This window comes from Empidonax traillii, unplaced genomic scaffold (assembly GCF_003031625.1).
Source record: "Empidonax traillii isolate 1590-97213 ecotype Southwest subspecies unplaced genomic scaffold, ASM303162v1 scaffold3:size4013460, whole genome shotgun sequence".
NCBI lineage: Eukaryota > Metazoa > Chordata > Aves > Passeriformes > Tyrannidae > Empidonax > Empidonax traillii.
In genome coordinates this window covers 1023234-1040276 of record NW_020955196.1, presented here as the reverse complement: position 1 = coordinate 1040276, position 17043 = coordinate 1023234, and positions in this window count along the sequence as shown.

Sequence of the window (17043 nt, the reverse complement as noted above, 5' to 3'; positions counted from 1 at the left end):
CTTGTCCTAAACAATTTTTTTAAAACACATGTAGACTCTGCTCAAGTGGTGTAATAATTCTGCAGTGCTCTGCAACAATTCATTTTTCTTCAGCAAATATCTCCTAGGAAGATGGAAAAGGATCAGAAATTGTCTAGCAGAATGCAAATTATTTCTGAAATTGTCCATTTCTGAATAGCATGTTATGCAATTTCCTAATTTACAGAAAGACATAAAGCAACTGAGGAGAAAACAGCACATTAGCACTGCAAAAGGCCTCAATATGTTTTACAGTGTTCTGCATGAGTTTCAGCTTGAGGACAGCACGTAGGAACTGCCCACTGTCTCAGACTCTGAATGCAGGTCCTGTGAATGCTCTGGGCTGAACAAATGCTCACAATTCCCCCACAAAGAGGCAGCTGAATGTATCCTTCAAAATATGAGAATGGTAAGGCCAACAATCTTTCTGTCCCCCCAGCCTGTTATATGCTAGCTCTGATACTCTTAAATGTTGGATTCATTACAAAATCAAACTGTGTTCAGTTTTTAATGGTAAAATAATTCTAGGGAGTAATGGAAATGATTCTACCATTCATGGCAGGAATTTTCTTATCATGTCCCGGGCTGGAGGTGTCTCATCACTTGTAAGAGAGCAGCTGGTTGCTGATTTTAGACTGCTGATAGAAAGGAGTTCTTTCAATCTTACTGAACTTGATGCTGCAGCAGTTTTTTAACATCTGTCACATGTTTATGTGAAAATTAATTTATTAGGACGATGTCTTTAATAGTGAAGAGTAATGATATTGGCACATACATATGAATATTTTAACCTTTCTACCAATAATTTTATTAATAACAGCAAGTTCTTCAAGATCAGCTACTACTGTGCTCTTAATAGTGCAACATACTGATGTAACTTTGACAGTGTAAATGCTAATGTAGAGTTTTTTTTTTGAATGAGAGAGATGGGCTGTTGTACAGATATTCCTCTAGCATTATAACTAGTCTGTTAAAAATTTTCAAAATACTTATACAGATAACTTCTTGACATTTCTGATATCATGAACAAAGCCATTGTACATAAGAAAACAGGAACTACACTGAGCAATAAAATTACTGAAGATTGACAGAGACGATAATATCAGAAAGTAAATCCTCATTTATCCAACCAAATACATTCTTTTGATGTTAGCACAATAGTCCTAGAAAAGGATGCCATGAGATTTTGAAAGAAAGAGTTTCACAAAATATAAAAACAGTGGTATTTAAAGTCGTGAACAGAAGGAAAAAAGCTTTAATAGAAGAAATAAAACCTACCACTTGAAAAAGAATACTTCAGATAATTTTATAATAATTTTTATCAGTAGTGAAAGTCAACTGAATTATGCTATAATAAGTGGTGGACGTGGTAGTGCTGGGTTAGAAGTTGGACTTGCTGATCTCAAAGGCCTTTTCCAACTTAAAATGTTTCTGTGATTTTATGATTCTAAACATATGAGCAAATTTACAATGCATGTTTTCCCCAGTCTTCTCCAGTTATTCTTAATTATATCTCTGTCAGTTTTTAGTAAAAGTCATTCACGTATAAAGAGCCCGTGCAGCCTCAAAGCCAACAGAGGAAATAGCGGAAGGCAAGCAGGAAGAAATGTTTGGTTCTGTGAATTGAAATTGGAGGGGGCTACAAATCGTTATTCAAGTCATTAACATAAAGAGTGAAACCTAAAACCAGCATCTTTATATTCTGAGTAAGGATTAGGTATTGGGAAAATTCAGGCCATGGCTTGAAACGTTTTCAGAGCAATGTCATTATCCTTTTAAAACCATGAGAAAGAAAGATCAGTAAAATTACAGGTTTATCGGAGGCGAAAGCTGTCGCATTTCCTAAATATTAAGACTGTGGTCCACTCTGCTGGAAATCATACACAGTGAAGACAAAATGGATGAATCTTTATTTCAGGGGTCAGCTAGCTTTTATGTGGTAGAGCATGGAATGTGTTGAATTAGGGAGGAATTAAGGGAGTTTTCATGCAAGGCGATGTCTATAAATGGAGAAATTGAACTAAACACATCAAAATATGGGTGAGGAGATATAGAAAGACAGGGAAAAGCTATAAATTTTAACTATCAGGAGCCAATAAGCAGAGGGGTTACAATCAGTGAATAGGGACAGGGCTAACAACAATGAAACTGCGTATTACAGATAAAGCAAGATTTTTTCTAATAATATTGTTACTCAACTGAATAAACATGATACTTTTGTATCATGAAAAGCAGTCTCTGAGGTAGAAATTTATCTCTTGTGGAGAACCTCCAACACAGGTTTTTGTTTCCTTGGAATGGTTAGGAAATGGTACCACCAAAGAGATGTCAGGAGTTAACACTAGCATATTTGATAAACGTAGCACTTCAAAACTATGCTTTTTGAAGACTTTCTTAAAATCAAATCTTATTTATGTTGGTTCATGAGCAACCTGAAGTGACTCTGTCACATCCCCTTCTCCCCTTCAACATCCCTACAGAAATCTCATCAGTAAAACCAAGCGGTCGGTGAAACTTCTGATCTTGAATTCTCGTAAAGCCCAAAAATTCACAGGTTGAACTTTATTTCAGGAGCAAATCAAGTACAAATTTTCTTGTTCAAATACAGACACTAGAAATCTGAAAACTCATCTGGTTGAATTTATCTCCTATATCTCAGGGCAGGACTAGAGGCTTGCTGAGGTAAAATTTGCTTACATCTTCTACCCTCTCTGCCATTTGCCAGTCTGCTCTAGAGTTCTCTGAGTTTACATTAATTTACATTCACAATCTGTTATCTGTTATATTCTCTAAGACAATAAATTCAGAAACTTATCTTGCCTATAAGCAATCAAAGTCAATTATGCCCAAATGTTCTGCATTATGGTGACACTGACAATATGGGGAACTTTGGATTTATGTTAATAATAAAAAACCCCAGTCATCTCTGTTTACTCAAAGTAGAATTCCAAAACTTCTTGCCTCTGAGAGGATCATTTCTCACAGAAGGTGTGTTCAGTGTCTTACAGTAGTCTCATAAACATGCACATAGAAAGAAGTATCCTCCAGAAAAAAAAGTGTTGCCCTGAATAAATTCACACTTAGTAAATCACAGTATTGTTGGATCTGCTAGAACCTGGGAGACAACGGCAAAAATAAAATTACTCACTGCTTTTGTTGCGTATCTGTTTAACAGAAAACAAAACAATATCAGCATGATAGCAGTAGAACGTAATGTTTAGAACTTGAGCAAGAGAGAACTTTTTCAAATGCTTCATGTTAGTAAACCTGAAATTTTACCTAGCTTTTAAATATTACAGAGTATACTACTGAAATAGTTCTCAATCTTCTCACTGTCTTTTTCTGGACAGCTTTAATCAACATTGTTCATCTTTCTCAATTGCAGATAAAGCAGTAATTCTTCCTGTCTTCCCCATGGGTGGTAAGATGCTCATTCAGTGTCTTCAGAAACCCATTTCAGATGGTCTTCTGCATGGTTCTCAATATGACACTGATTGTACTGGGGAACAAACACTCAGTCTTTTCAGTCCCAAAAGTATTTTTTCAGTTCCAAAAAGTATTTATCCATTCATCCATAGGTTCCAGATGGCCTGTCAGAATATACAAGTGCAGCAGGGGGACATTGGCTGCTCTGTTTTGATAGACAACGTTAAACCCTGCAAAATTACTGCGAATGCAGCAGTGAGAAACCAGTAACAGAGGTTTGGGTTATCCTTTTTGTGGGGAGCAGGGAGGCTATACAGGGGTAGTTTGGCATCAGTGGGTGTCAGTGCTTGGGAGGGACCCAGATTTATCTTTCTTCTGATGCCATTCAGGGCATGCCTCTGCTGGAAGGGTAGCTGTGGTGAATTGTGCAGTAGAGTCATACAATGAGTGGGTTTGGGTGGGTAGTGTAGTGTGTGTGCACCTGGGTTCTCTCATTCACTGCTCTCTCTGCAGAGTTAATCCACAATAAGCAGGGCTGATTCTAGTAACTGATGGAGAGATTCACCCCAGAAGATGTCCTTGTTCTTCTTCTCCTTTCATTTGTCAAGCTTTGTTTCACAAGACTTCTTTCTGTTTCATGAAAGGTATAAAAATTCACTTTTGCCTACACTGTTAGGCAAACTGGAACTGGTTGTGAAAATAGTCTGATTTATGTAGTGGACTCTAAGATTCAGTGCTCATTATGTAAACTTAAATCAAACATTACAGTAGAGAGGATCTGATAATTATTATGGTCATTAAAAATAGAATTGTATTTAATAGGAGGAAAAGACAAGTTTGTAGTGTCCTATATTTATATATAGTGTGCCTCTATATAAAGCATTCTAAATCAAAGTAGGAAGATTAATTAAGTTTTCTCATTTAACTGCCCTAATAAACTTACTTATAACATTAGAAAGAAAAGACTCTTCAAGCTTATCTACTAACAGCTTACTAGTTGCTTACAACAAACTTAAGTACAAACAAAGAGAAAGGAATAAAAAGGCCAGATGGTCTGTGCATGCTGGGTCTTTATTGCTCTGGTCATAATGTTCTTTTTACTTACAATCGTTCTATCCTGTTATCATATTGGCCACAAAGTTCTAAGTCTCAGGCAACTTGTGCATAAGATGGTATATCAGAGGTAAACATATGTACCTCATCTGGTTAGAAATGCAGCTATGCTATACCAGGAAAATTATTTGGTAGCCGAAACTAAAGTGATCTAATGCTCTTTTCTCAGCCTTTCATTCTATTCATTCATGCACATTGCTAGTAAATCCCTTTATAAGGGAAAGTTCTTCCTTGGAATTTTCTATTGATCAAAAGGAAACTTTGAATCAGCAGTGCTTTGATGGAGTAAAAACTTTCTCACTTCCTTCTTTAGAATAAGCTGCTTTATGAAGGTTTTTTTTTCTTCTGGATAATACAGCTGGAACAAGGGATTTGTTTGACTAAGACTCTTGTTTCCTTATATTAGCTTTAGATGAATAACAATATAAGCTATTGCAATGCAAAATTGCTATACTAGCAAATTCACTCAGTATTGTGCACTAAATATAGAAGTTCATAAAACAGATTTTTTCCAAGTATAGTAAAACAATATGAGCAGTAAATAGATTTAGATACTTGTTTTGTTATTCTTTGTTGATTTGAATAACTTCTTAAAATAAAATATTCCCCTCATTTGGTCATCATTTTCCCTGCTGTATATACAACATTCCTAATAAACTAATCTTTTTCCTTATCTTCTAAAGTTTTGCAGTAATCACCTATCCCTGAATTATCTACCAATCATATTTTCTCTAGCTAACGGTTTTGGGTTTTTTGGTAACAAAGTAAAAATAAAAGGGTCTCAGGTGTTCCTGGAGATAAGCTCATGAGATGTAATGTCCAAGACTGACAAAAATAGTAATCTTTCTTAAAGGAAGTTTAAAACTTATTTTAGTATATTTTAATTTATTTGCTTTCCAAGGTGTGTTTATTTTCTCTCTTCTTAAATTATTTTGGAGTGAGGAAAGATTTTAATCACAGAGATAAGGGCTATGGTAGTTTTTGCAAACAGCAACCCTCTGCTGCATTCCTCAAAAATGTCTTTACTTTTGAAAACATGATTTTTGTGATAAGAATTGAATTCTCCTCAGCATTGAATTCAATTCAAATGGTTGAATTTGGGTTTGTTAATGACAATACAAGCCTCGTCTCATATTCTCATGAGTTTCTGGAGTTATGTTGGCAAAATTTTCTGAATAGACTTGCTGTTCCTTAGGAGCCCTACCACCAGCTACCACTGTTGCTGAAGAAGGGCGACAATAGAAGGAACTTCAAGATAACTCAAAAAAAGATAAATAAACAATAATGTGAAACACTGTTAGTTTATGTGGGGGTTTTTTAGTACTTATGCAAGTGAATAGTTCCATTGTGAAGGCATAAGATAAGGTTTTGTATTTATATGATAAATGAATGTGGGTTTTTAACATACAAAAACATTTTTTCTATGACAAAATCAATTGATTTCAATGCTCTAAGTTTTGTTGGTTGGTATGAAATGATACAGTTGCCTGCTTTCAGGTAGAGCAACATTTTTCCTGTACTGATTTAGATCTTCAGGAATACGGAAGAAATAAACACTTTTGAATTCAGATCTTACCACGTGAGATAGAATTCAAATAACTTTGAAGTTGTTTTGTTTTCATACATTGTTTTATAATATTTTTTTAGTCTATATTTTCAGTCAGTGAGTCTTAATTTGAGATCCATACTCTGCAAATACTCATGTGTTTTGTTGTCTGCTGTGAATTTACTAAGAAGACTCATATTTGGCAGTATAATATGTATGCAACCATTTGCTAATATTGTTTCTCCTTTTGGTTTCTATTTCAAAAATGCTGTAGTTGAGATTTAATATGTTTTTATCTACTGTTGTGGTTCAACCCTAGCCACTCATCTGCTTCTCATTACCCCCACCTCCAGGAGTATGAGAGAGAGAACCGGAAGAGTATAAGAGAGAAAACTTGAGGGTTGAGATAAAGAGAGTTTAACAAGACAGAGAAGGAAAAAAGAAAAAAAAGTAAAAGAAGTCGAATGTACAAAACAAATGATGCACAATCTAATTGCTCACCACTCACCAACTGATGTCCAGCCAGTTTCTGAGCAGCAGCCCCAGCCAACTTTCTCCCCAGTTTATATATACTGAGAATTATGTGGTACAGTACAGAATATCTCTTTGGCCAGTTTGGGTCAGCTGTTCTGGCTGTGTCCCCTTCCAGCTTCTTGTCCTGCACAAGCTTTCTCACTGGCAGGGCATGAAAGGCTGTGAAGTCCTTGATTTAGAGTAAGCACTGCTTAGCAACAACTAAAACATCAGTGTGATACCAACATTATTCTCATACCAAACCAAGCACTGTGCCAGCTACTGGGAAGAAAATTAACTCCATCCCAAATGAAACCAGGAAAATACATGGATGATTCCTCCTTTATTATAGCTTGAATCTTATTATCACTGTTTTTTAGTGTACTTGCTTATAAGTCAATCAGAAAGTAGAAGAAAATTTGGGGTTTGTGTATGTTTATAGATAAGTAAATTGGTTGCTCTGTGAAGCATCTAACCTTCTTATTTTACTGTGAATTTTATCAGCAGTGGAGAACTAAACATTTGGTGCAGTAAAACAGACAGATGTTCTTCTCCAAGGCCTACTCTGTTTTAAACTTCCAAAGACCTCTGAAGACACCCTTGCAGATCAGTTCAGGACTTGAAAAATATGTATTATGGCTACAGTTCTTTAGCCAGGATTGCCTGAAGAATCAAAAATTAACAGTAGATGGTAAAAGAAAAAGGTCGTTTCCTACCAAAACTCTTTAGTGAAACAATATATACAAGGGGAACAAAACAAGTCATATTTGAACTTAATAAATTTTACAGTCTTGGTCTTGTGGTTTTTGTTTGTCATATTGATTTTTTTCTTGGGTGGGTTTTTTTGTTTGGTTGATTGGTTTGTTTGGGTTTTTTTGTTTGGTTGGTTTTCTTTTTGTTTGTTTTTTGTTTGTTTAGGTTTGGTTTGGTTTTTTGTTTGTTTTTTTAAATGGGAGAATATTATATTTCTGTTATCAGTTACTGCTTGCTGCACGTAGGTATTTTGGTTTTCTTGCCATAGTGGGGTACACATGGCTGGGAAAAGCACTATGACTGGTTTTAAAAGCAATGTTTTACTGCTGACAGACTTAAATGTACAGACAAATAGGAAATATTTAAAGAGTGGAGAATATTAGACTGCTGTGAACTTTTGAGACTTTTAAGAAATTGAGGAGGTGCAGGATTTGGTACATTAGCTTGGGATAAAGTGAGCTCCTCTTCAAAATAAGACAGATACATAGGAACGTGCAGGATACAGGTACTGTGTTGTTTTCCACTCCTAAAGATCTGTGAACATTTACTTTATTAAAGTAAATAATAAAACTTTATTATAGTAGTTGAATTTTCAACATTGTGTCAGTATGTTTTTGTTTTCATGTCAGTCATCATCAGTCAGTATGTTTTTGTTTTCACGTAATCATCACTCAATGGGAGTTTCCTTCTTTGTGTTTCATGTAGAGTAATTCTAGCTATTTCTCCTACTATCTCTGTGTAATATTCAGTGAATTTATGTCAATAGTTGACTCCCAGACCAGAAGTCCATTGGTTTTGTTGATCGTTAGTTTATTTACCATTTTATTTTTATTCAGTTGGTAACCTCACTCATCTTTCCTGTTGTTTTTGAGTGTCATCTGGAAACATCCAGCTGGGAGGTAAACCATATGTCTGCCAGTGTTATTAAGAATAATTTAAAAACTCAAGGACATCAGCAGAACCCTTCTTCCAGTGACAGTCATTAGTAGCCAAGCAACATTAATGTCTCATAATTCAGTCATTATCAGAGTTTGGGAAGGGCACTTGCAGCACTTAGAAGTACGAGATTTTAAAAAAGAAACTGTTGTAGCAATGATTTAGACTGACAGTGAACTTTCTAACTCCAAACAGTAGCTTTCTCATTTTCCATCAATTTTTATCTAAGTCAGATGGAGATCTATTACATCTAATTAGATGTTGTGTAGTGTTGTCTCTTCCTCTCCTTATTTCCTTAGAAGGCAGAAAACTCTACATATCTCTGACTCTTAAGGAAAAACATTATGAGGTTTTAACTAGCATATTAAAGGAGATTCACAGAAATAAGAGACTAATTCCATGCAGTAAATAGAAAGAGAATATAATTCAGTGTAAAACCGTTCAACACAAGCCATGGTCTTCTTCAGGTGTTGCTTTTTCAACAGACTCTTTTTTTTTATAAGATCATTAATTTGTTTCTTAATTCTAACTCTTATGAAAATTTAATTAAGTAATCAACATTAACAGACCAATGGGGATTATGTCTTCTGCCTTTGGTGAAGGGATTTTACATCTATTTGGAGTCTTCATCTCTTTCTTATTACTGTTGCTTGATAGTATGTATCTGTGAAGGTGTGGTGGGTGTATGATCCCGTTTGACTGACTGTTTATGTTACACAGTATGTAGAACATATCATGTCAGTGTTGAAGCACTAGACAGTGTAGCACTAAACAGGTAACCTCCTGCCTCTTTCCTAATACATTCACCTACTAATGATGGTAACGTTGTAACTGAAAGATGATTGTATGCCTGAAAATCTCAAGAACTTTAATCCCTCTACACAAGAGACCAATCTGTTTTTAATATCTTGGTAACATCTTCCACTTTCTGATTACAATGCATTCAGATGTCTTGTAAGACATTAGACACATTTAAAACACTATGTCAGCAGGAGACTTTAGCTAAAGAAGCTTAAACAATTTTTAGGTGTTTTCTGAGCAGTTCACACATATAAGTACTTGTTGTGAACTAACGTCTCCAGTAATGGTGGTCACAAGTAAATTTTGTATCAGTGATGCCCGTCCTTCTGAATTCTTACATACTGACTTTTTATAATGGATTTTAAATCAGCATAGCTTTTGGTTTTTTTTCTTTAGCTTTATGGAGGAGATGACCACTACAGGTATTGTGCAGGTTAAATTCAGGAAAAGTAACTTAAATGCACAGATCTATTCTTGTATTTGGCTTCTATGAGAGATGGTGATTTAGATTATTCTTGAGGTAGAGACTTACTGTTCTGGCCTTGTGCATTAGAGCTGATTAAAATTTGTGGCAGAGTGGTTTTTTTATGGTCAAATTTGTGGCTTTTTTATGGTCAAAAACACGTGAATTGAATAGAGAAAATTTTATTTTAAAACTGTTTTAATGATAAATATTCCTCCAGGACAGTTTATTTCCTGTTTCCTTTCGTGTGTTTCTTCATTCTTCCACTTGCTCCGCATTCTGATCAGACCTCTGCAAACATGTTCCAATCAGCTTTGAGGCAGACTTTCCTCCCTCAGCTCTGATGTCTTTCAGCATCTTAATTTTTTTCATTGAAGTGCTTTAAAGCTTTTATCTGTCTATCTGTGCAGCTTTCACCACTGCACATGAGAAAGTAAATACAGATGCCACTTCTATGGCATTCTTAAAATCCCCTGGAGAAATGGCGACTGTGGGTTGAGTGCCAAACCACTCAAAAGAAAAATAAGTGATCTTTCAAGACTGGGGCACTAAGAAAACATTCAGAAAACAACCTGACATTTTCTTTTTTTCCCCTTAACTTTTTGATGTTTCCTGTATTTTCCAGTTAAAGAAAAATAAAAAAGTTAAAGAAAAGTTAAAGATCTCATTGCACCATTTCCCTTTGTTTTTCTTAGAAATATACTTTTGATGAAATTACTTCATTATGTTTGCTGCCTTTGGGATAAAATTCTAGGATGTTCCCATTTGCAGACCTGTCATCTTAGTTACAGTTGCTCACTTCATCAGCTGTGCTGTTTGGGGCCTGCTATGATCTAAAATACATCAGAGTTTCTTTTCCATGTGTCTAGATTTCAGAACATTTCTCTGTGGCCAAGTCTAGGTAAATTTTTGGCTCAACTCCTCATGCAGTCTTGGGTACACATTGTCATATAAGCCACACCTTGCACCTTGGTTTCCCAGAAATTTTTTCTGAAGAGGAGGAAATGGAGCATCATAATCACTGTGAATACAACAGCTCTGAAGACCTTCTTCAAAACACATTTACCCATCTAGAGACTATGCCTCTCCAGCCTCTGTTTCATCTTCTCAGAGGTAAAGGTTCATGCTTCTTTAGGAAGACATCATTTTGGAGTTCTGTGGTGGTTTTTCTGCCGTGCTATTGCTGTCCCTTCAGGTTTTACATTTACTTTAGACTCAGGTTAAGCAAGCTGGAGAGCTTGACAAAGAAAAGTGTTCAAAAGACTAACTCTCAGTTAAGTACTGGCAAGAAAACCATGCTGTCCTGGGAATGTTGGGGAGTCAGGGTCCATGAAAAAACATCAAAACGAAAAGCACTGCCACAACAACCACAGGAATGTAGAGTCATACTAACAAATATATATAACCTATTCAGAAGGTAAAAAGTAAACCAATAAACACTCTTGGAGTTATGCATATGAATTAATCTACTTCATGTATAGACCATTTAGAATATTACAGGTTTCATCTTTTTTAAAGCTTTGCTGCTGAAATTTATTTCTCTTGTAGTCTTTAATTTAAACTACTTACTTCTTGAAAGAGTTTGAATATGAAAACTTAAGCTTTATTTTTCAAATTTTTACATTTAACTTACATGTTTCTCTGTAAGAGTTGACTTCTTAATGAAAAAACTTCTTAAAGGTTTCAACACAGATTACTTTAGACAGTACACTTCATTTTCACAGAGTGATTAGCAGAGCATACAGCACATATCTGTCCTTTTCTTGTGTCCTTCTGTCATTCCAAAGTAAAAATTCATCAACTTCAGACTGGACCCAGCACAACAGTTCTGAAGAAACCTCAAGATCTTCTACTGCATGGACTTAAGTCCTGGTCTAGAGATGTTTAAGTCTCCACTTTACCTGTGCAAAAGATGTGGATGACTTGCATGCTTGAAGAAGAAGAAACCTGTGCAAACATAGAACTAAAACCGCAGAGGACCAGGGCTGACAAAGTGGGGTTAAAGGGTCTCTAAGCACTGTAATTTGTATAATGAAGGCTGACTTACTGCTACATAAAGACAGCCTGGAGTAAGACACTCATAGTTGGCCTTTATTAGTATTGTTCTCTAGTTTTACTCTTTCTTTACTCTTCTATGCTATCAGTATATGAAGTTGGAATCCCATCTCCAGTCAAAGGGCAGTACCCATTCTTCTGGGTCAGCGGCAAGATGAACGTGTCTTTGAAAACTCTGTGCATGATTTCTTCTACTGGAATTGTTCCTGAGAGATGTGCAACAACAGACCTAATGCCCCTTGAAAGTTGTACCGACACAGTTGCACAAAAACCAGAACATTTATCTCTCTCCCCATCCTTGGTCCCTTCACTCACAAGAGGTGAATGAGCTAAGACTAACATTTGTACCAGCAATTGTTTTGCAAGATGTATATGTGATCAAAAGCAATAAAAATTAAATACATGAAACATGTCCCTTTTGCTAGGGACCATGCAAAACAATTGGGAAAAAAAAAAAAAAAAAAAAAAAGAACAAATTCACTTACCATCTAAGCAGTTTCTGTTGTTTTAACCTAGGTTGGATGATGCTTTATAGTAGTGTTTGATTCCATACTAAAGCTTCTGTTATTGAGGTCTCTATTTCTTGCCATTATCAGCCTCAGGCTATAACTACTTGCTCTTTGAAAAGTTTCAGAAAATAATCAAGTCATTTTCCAGAGTTAAGTTGGCAGAAAAATATTCTGCAGTGCCCAGCAAAATTTTGTGTTTTAGCTGCATCTGATCAAAATTTTTTTCCTAAGGTTTGACCTGACACTTCAAAGTAACTGGAGGAGTATTGTCTATCTAGTACAATGGACTATTTACTATTTACTTATGGATCTATTCTAAACCATGAAAAGCAATATGCATAACACAAAGAGACATCCAATGTTTTCGTTATCGCTTAGGCTACTGTGAAACAATAAGTGGTTCAAAACCTGCTGGTTATGGGAGTAGAAGAGTGGGGATTACACATTAATGATGGAGAGTCTTAAGCAGAGGCAGTGGAAGCCAAGGGGCCATGTGATGTCCACTCAGAACCTCCTATTGCCACTGCCTGAGGATTGATTTTGTGAGGGATTTCTCCAAGGGTAACCAAACAATAGAGAGGTTGTAACGTTTTAGTTCTACAAGAGGTAAACATTTGTCTCCAATGTAACTCTTTCTTAATCACAATGGCTTTTCAAGGTGTCGTCTCTTGGGGAAAAGATTAGTACCTCTGATATGGTGGGAAGTGGTGCTTGAGCTCTTCATCATGGTCTGATAAAATTGTTTATGACTTAACTAATCAGAAATTATGCCTGTGACATGACATGATGTATTCTTGCTCTAAATACCTCACTCGCTGGTAATGACTAGGACTTTATTATCCAACCACTAGTATTTGTAGTAAAATCTGCATAAACTTCTTAATTCTCGGTGTTAGTTATGTGTTAATTAGCTGAGTGAAGTCACTAATAATGACTTTAATGTGCAACTAGTTTGTTTAGATTCTGGTTTTGTTAGTATAATAAGTATCCCCTAGAATTTTATAGTTTTGAAATACAACAACTCTCTTCCAAGAAATCATTTTATTGATAATATTCGTCCTTGCCTGCATTTCACCTTTGCTTGTAACACATTCTTTCCAGAAGTGTTGGTTAAGGTAATATGCTTTTGGCTTGCTTCATGGTAGATTTGCTTATGTATTAAACAGAGGTTTGATCAATTGGTATGTTGTCCTTGTTTTACTTCTATTTAAAAATGCAGTAAGCTAATTGGAAAGCTAAATAAATATTATTTATACTACTACTTATAATGTTCTTGCTTTAGCCTGGTTTTCATTTGAGGTGCTATGCAAATTACTGTGGTCATTTATGTGGTACGTGGCACTTATGACTAATGAAAGAGAAAATGGAGGGGGAAAGATGATGTGGCAGTTGACAGAGAAATTGTACCCTAAGTTAGCTGTTGAGGGAGAACATCTTTGACTTTAATTAAAGAGAGCTACAGGTGAAATGTCATGGTTTTACTCTGAAGTCTGATATTTGAAAAAAAAATAAATGAAAAGGTATTCTTCTGCTGGTAATGCACAGCCAATGGATCAGGCTACAATAGCATCAACATTCTTATTGCTTTGTTTTAGGATGAACAACTTTGACCCTTGTCTGATATTATTTCAGATTTATATGGATAGAAGTGATTTGAAAGAAGGTTCCTTTTTGCTGATATAGGCCCTAACTCTGGCAAAATAAATGTAAAAACAGTCCTTGCTGCTCTTTGCTGCACTTATTTTAATGTTGATTTTGCTCTCAGAGATGCTGTTTAGCATGACAGAAATTTTTAGGCTTAAACTGGAAAATAATCAGGATCTAAAAAATTCAGGATTAGTTAGAGGAAGAACCAGAGGTGTCTGAAACAAACAAGAGTCTTGAATTATGACATATTTGTAAGTAGGAAAAATGCTTTCTTACTGTTCTTTTGTAAAACTGAACATAAAATGACATGAAGGATGGGTGCCTAACCAGCAATCAAATGTTATTCATTCAGTGGCAGGGCAAGAAATCTTTTGCTTGTACAGTTGTACAGTTGCTGTGGTTTACATTGATATTTATTTTTTAATGAATTTTTTACAAAAAGATGAATCATTTTTACTTAAATCTGCACTAGCTTTCATTCAAAAGACTAAGAAAGGAATAAAACTGAATAGGATTATTTGCAAGAAACCATCTCCTTCTTTTTGCCAACTGTTACTTCTGAATACATAACAATTATCTTTCCTCAAATAATCTAGAAAGACACTGTCTTTAAATGACATTGGATTTAATATTTATTTATAAAACTACTGATATTCATCTACCTAATTTTTTCCTGGGAAAATATTCAGTGACTATCCTGTTTAATGGGTATGACAACAAGAGTGGGAAAACAGAGTGATATCTGGGGAAAACAACAACAAAAAAAATCCACAAAAAATTACCCTAAGGTGATTTTATTTGTGGTGAATGTTATTTTAATAGCAAAGTGCTCAGCTCCTCTAAGTACCTGTTTTTTCTCTCTTCCAGGTACGTGCATACAAACAGACAATTCCTGCAATAGCCTTTAAAGCAGTGTACAAAACTGTAGATTTTATTAACTAACATTGTTAAACTCCTAAACTGAGTATAGATTCACAATGCTTTGTAACTTTCTAGTAGCCCAGGTGACTATATAAACCAGGTCTATAACATACTCTCCTGTCGTTCCCCCCCAAGGCTCACTAACTTTCAACAGAGCAAATCAAAGCAAATTTGATCATGTGTAGTGGCTTTACGTATTTTCATCAAATGATAATTTCTTAGGTGATTTTTCTTTAACTATAGACAGCTGGAAAAACTTGACCTAAGTAAACGTCATATATAATGAACTACTTGAAAAATTGAAGTTCCACAAACTACTGCTTTGCTTTTTTCTCTTGACTACTAATTTATGCTAAGGAATTCTGAAGAGAGTAGTTTGGGATCAGTTCATGTCATAGAAGATTTGAAGGTTGTTATTATGTGCCGTTATCTTCACAAATGTAGTTGAATAGTAGTTTCAGTTCTTCTGGCTGTACTAATGAGGAAACTAACAGCGGTCAAAATGCAAGGCAGTTACCTATACTTAGCAATGCTTCACTTAAATTACCACACTAGAATCCTGATGAGGGTGGTAAGTCCAAGTCCTGTGCGTTATGCATTGACCTTAGTTTGAATGATCTGTATGTTACAGATTGAATGACTGGAAATCTCATAAGTTACTGTAATACCAATGCAGACTGCCTTGCACTGGGCATGTTCAAAACTGCCCTTAATTGTGCTCTTCTGCTGCACTGTGAGATGGCAACACTGGTGCCCTGTAGAATGTGAGAAAGGCTAACCATAGGTTAACCATAAACAGTTGAAGTTAACCATAAAGAGTACTACTTTCTTACTTACTTCCACTCCAGGCAAGGGTTATAAAAGTGTCATGTCTCTACCAAATTAATTAATAGCTTTCTTACACTTTCTCTCCATTAATTGATTCTATTCTGAGGATACCATTATCTATAATACATTAATGAAAACCTGCAAGCTTTTGTGGTCATGCAAACATCTGTTAGTGTTTTATCACCTAAAACCTCCGTATGGACAATCCCTAGCCTTGCCTACTTTTTCATGATGGCAACACAAATACTCATCCAACTACATGTTCCTATATCTAAGTCAGTAAATTCTATTTTTCTGGGACAGTCTTTTGAAAGTAAAGTTAATTAAAAATGTTAATTGTATTACCGGAGTGGTCTTGAGTTTATTCAGTGACACTGTCAAGCAGAAGCACTGTCTAAAGAAATTTATTATGTTTGCTCCATGCATAGCTATACAGAATTTGAGCACTTATTTTGCGAAGCATATGAGCATCTCAGAAAGAACCTATAGATCTAGAAGTAGCTGCTAGAGTCTTACCTCAGAGCGGAAACTGTAACAAGAATCAGTGGCCATTGGTCTTCCTATGGGGCAAGCAGAAGAAGATAAACACAAGAAGGGTCAATGAAATCGTATGGAGATAAGTGCATAGTTTATATGTAATAAATAAAAATCATCAAGAAATAGAATTGATCCAATGATAGACTGAAATTAAACTGATATGATTTGATGCAGTGCTGATAAGTGACAGATTAGGGAAAAAATGGCTCAATGAACACATTAAAAACTAAGCTATAAAACCATACTGTGACTCTTTTTTTCTACACATATACACAAATCACTGTAAATGAATGGTTTATAAATAGAGCTCTATATCCTTGTCACATCATGAGGTATCACACAGCACACAAAAAAGCATAATTAATTAAATTGTGAAAATTAAAAGGTTGCTTCATTTTAGAGCATACTTTTAATAGTGGCAAAGTGTGAGGACAAAAGTGTAAAAATACATTTATAATTCCCATAGCAGCATCTGAACAGAACAGAAATTTTGCTGTAAATTAGGCATATTTTACTAGTGGAGAAAATACTTCTTTTATTTCATAAAAACCTATTGCAAACAACAGCTGGTTCAGTCTCCAAGACCTTCCACAGCTTTGTTAATGCAGTTGCTTGGACAGGAAGCAGAAAAGGAAGCAGTCTTGCTAATTTGCTGATGTTCTAGTTGCAAGTAGTTAAATCTTCTGAGCCTAGTTAATTTACTGATATTTTTTCTTACATCTATGTGTGCTTTTGCATGTGTGTGCCTTGTTAGAATTCCATCTATTATAGAGCTTTTTTTCCCTAAAGAACATGGAACTTTGAATGTGAACAGCTGAAGACTACTTACAAACAATTTTGCGTACAGTCTGACACTGTCTTGCAGTCAGCCTTGCAGTGGGTCACATAATCTAATTCATGTTTATATATATATATATGTATGTACGTATATAGAAACTCAATGTTTATATTCTTGAATATAAACCTTTTTGTTTTTT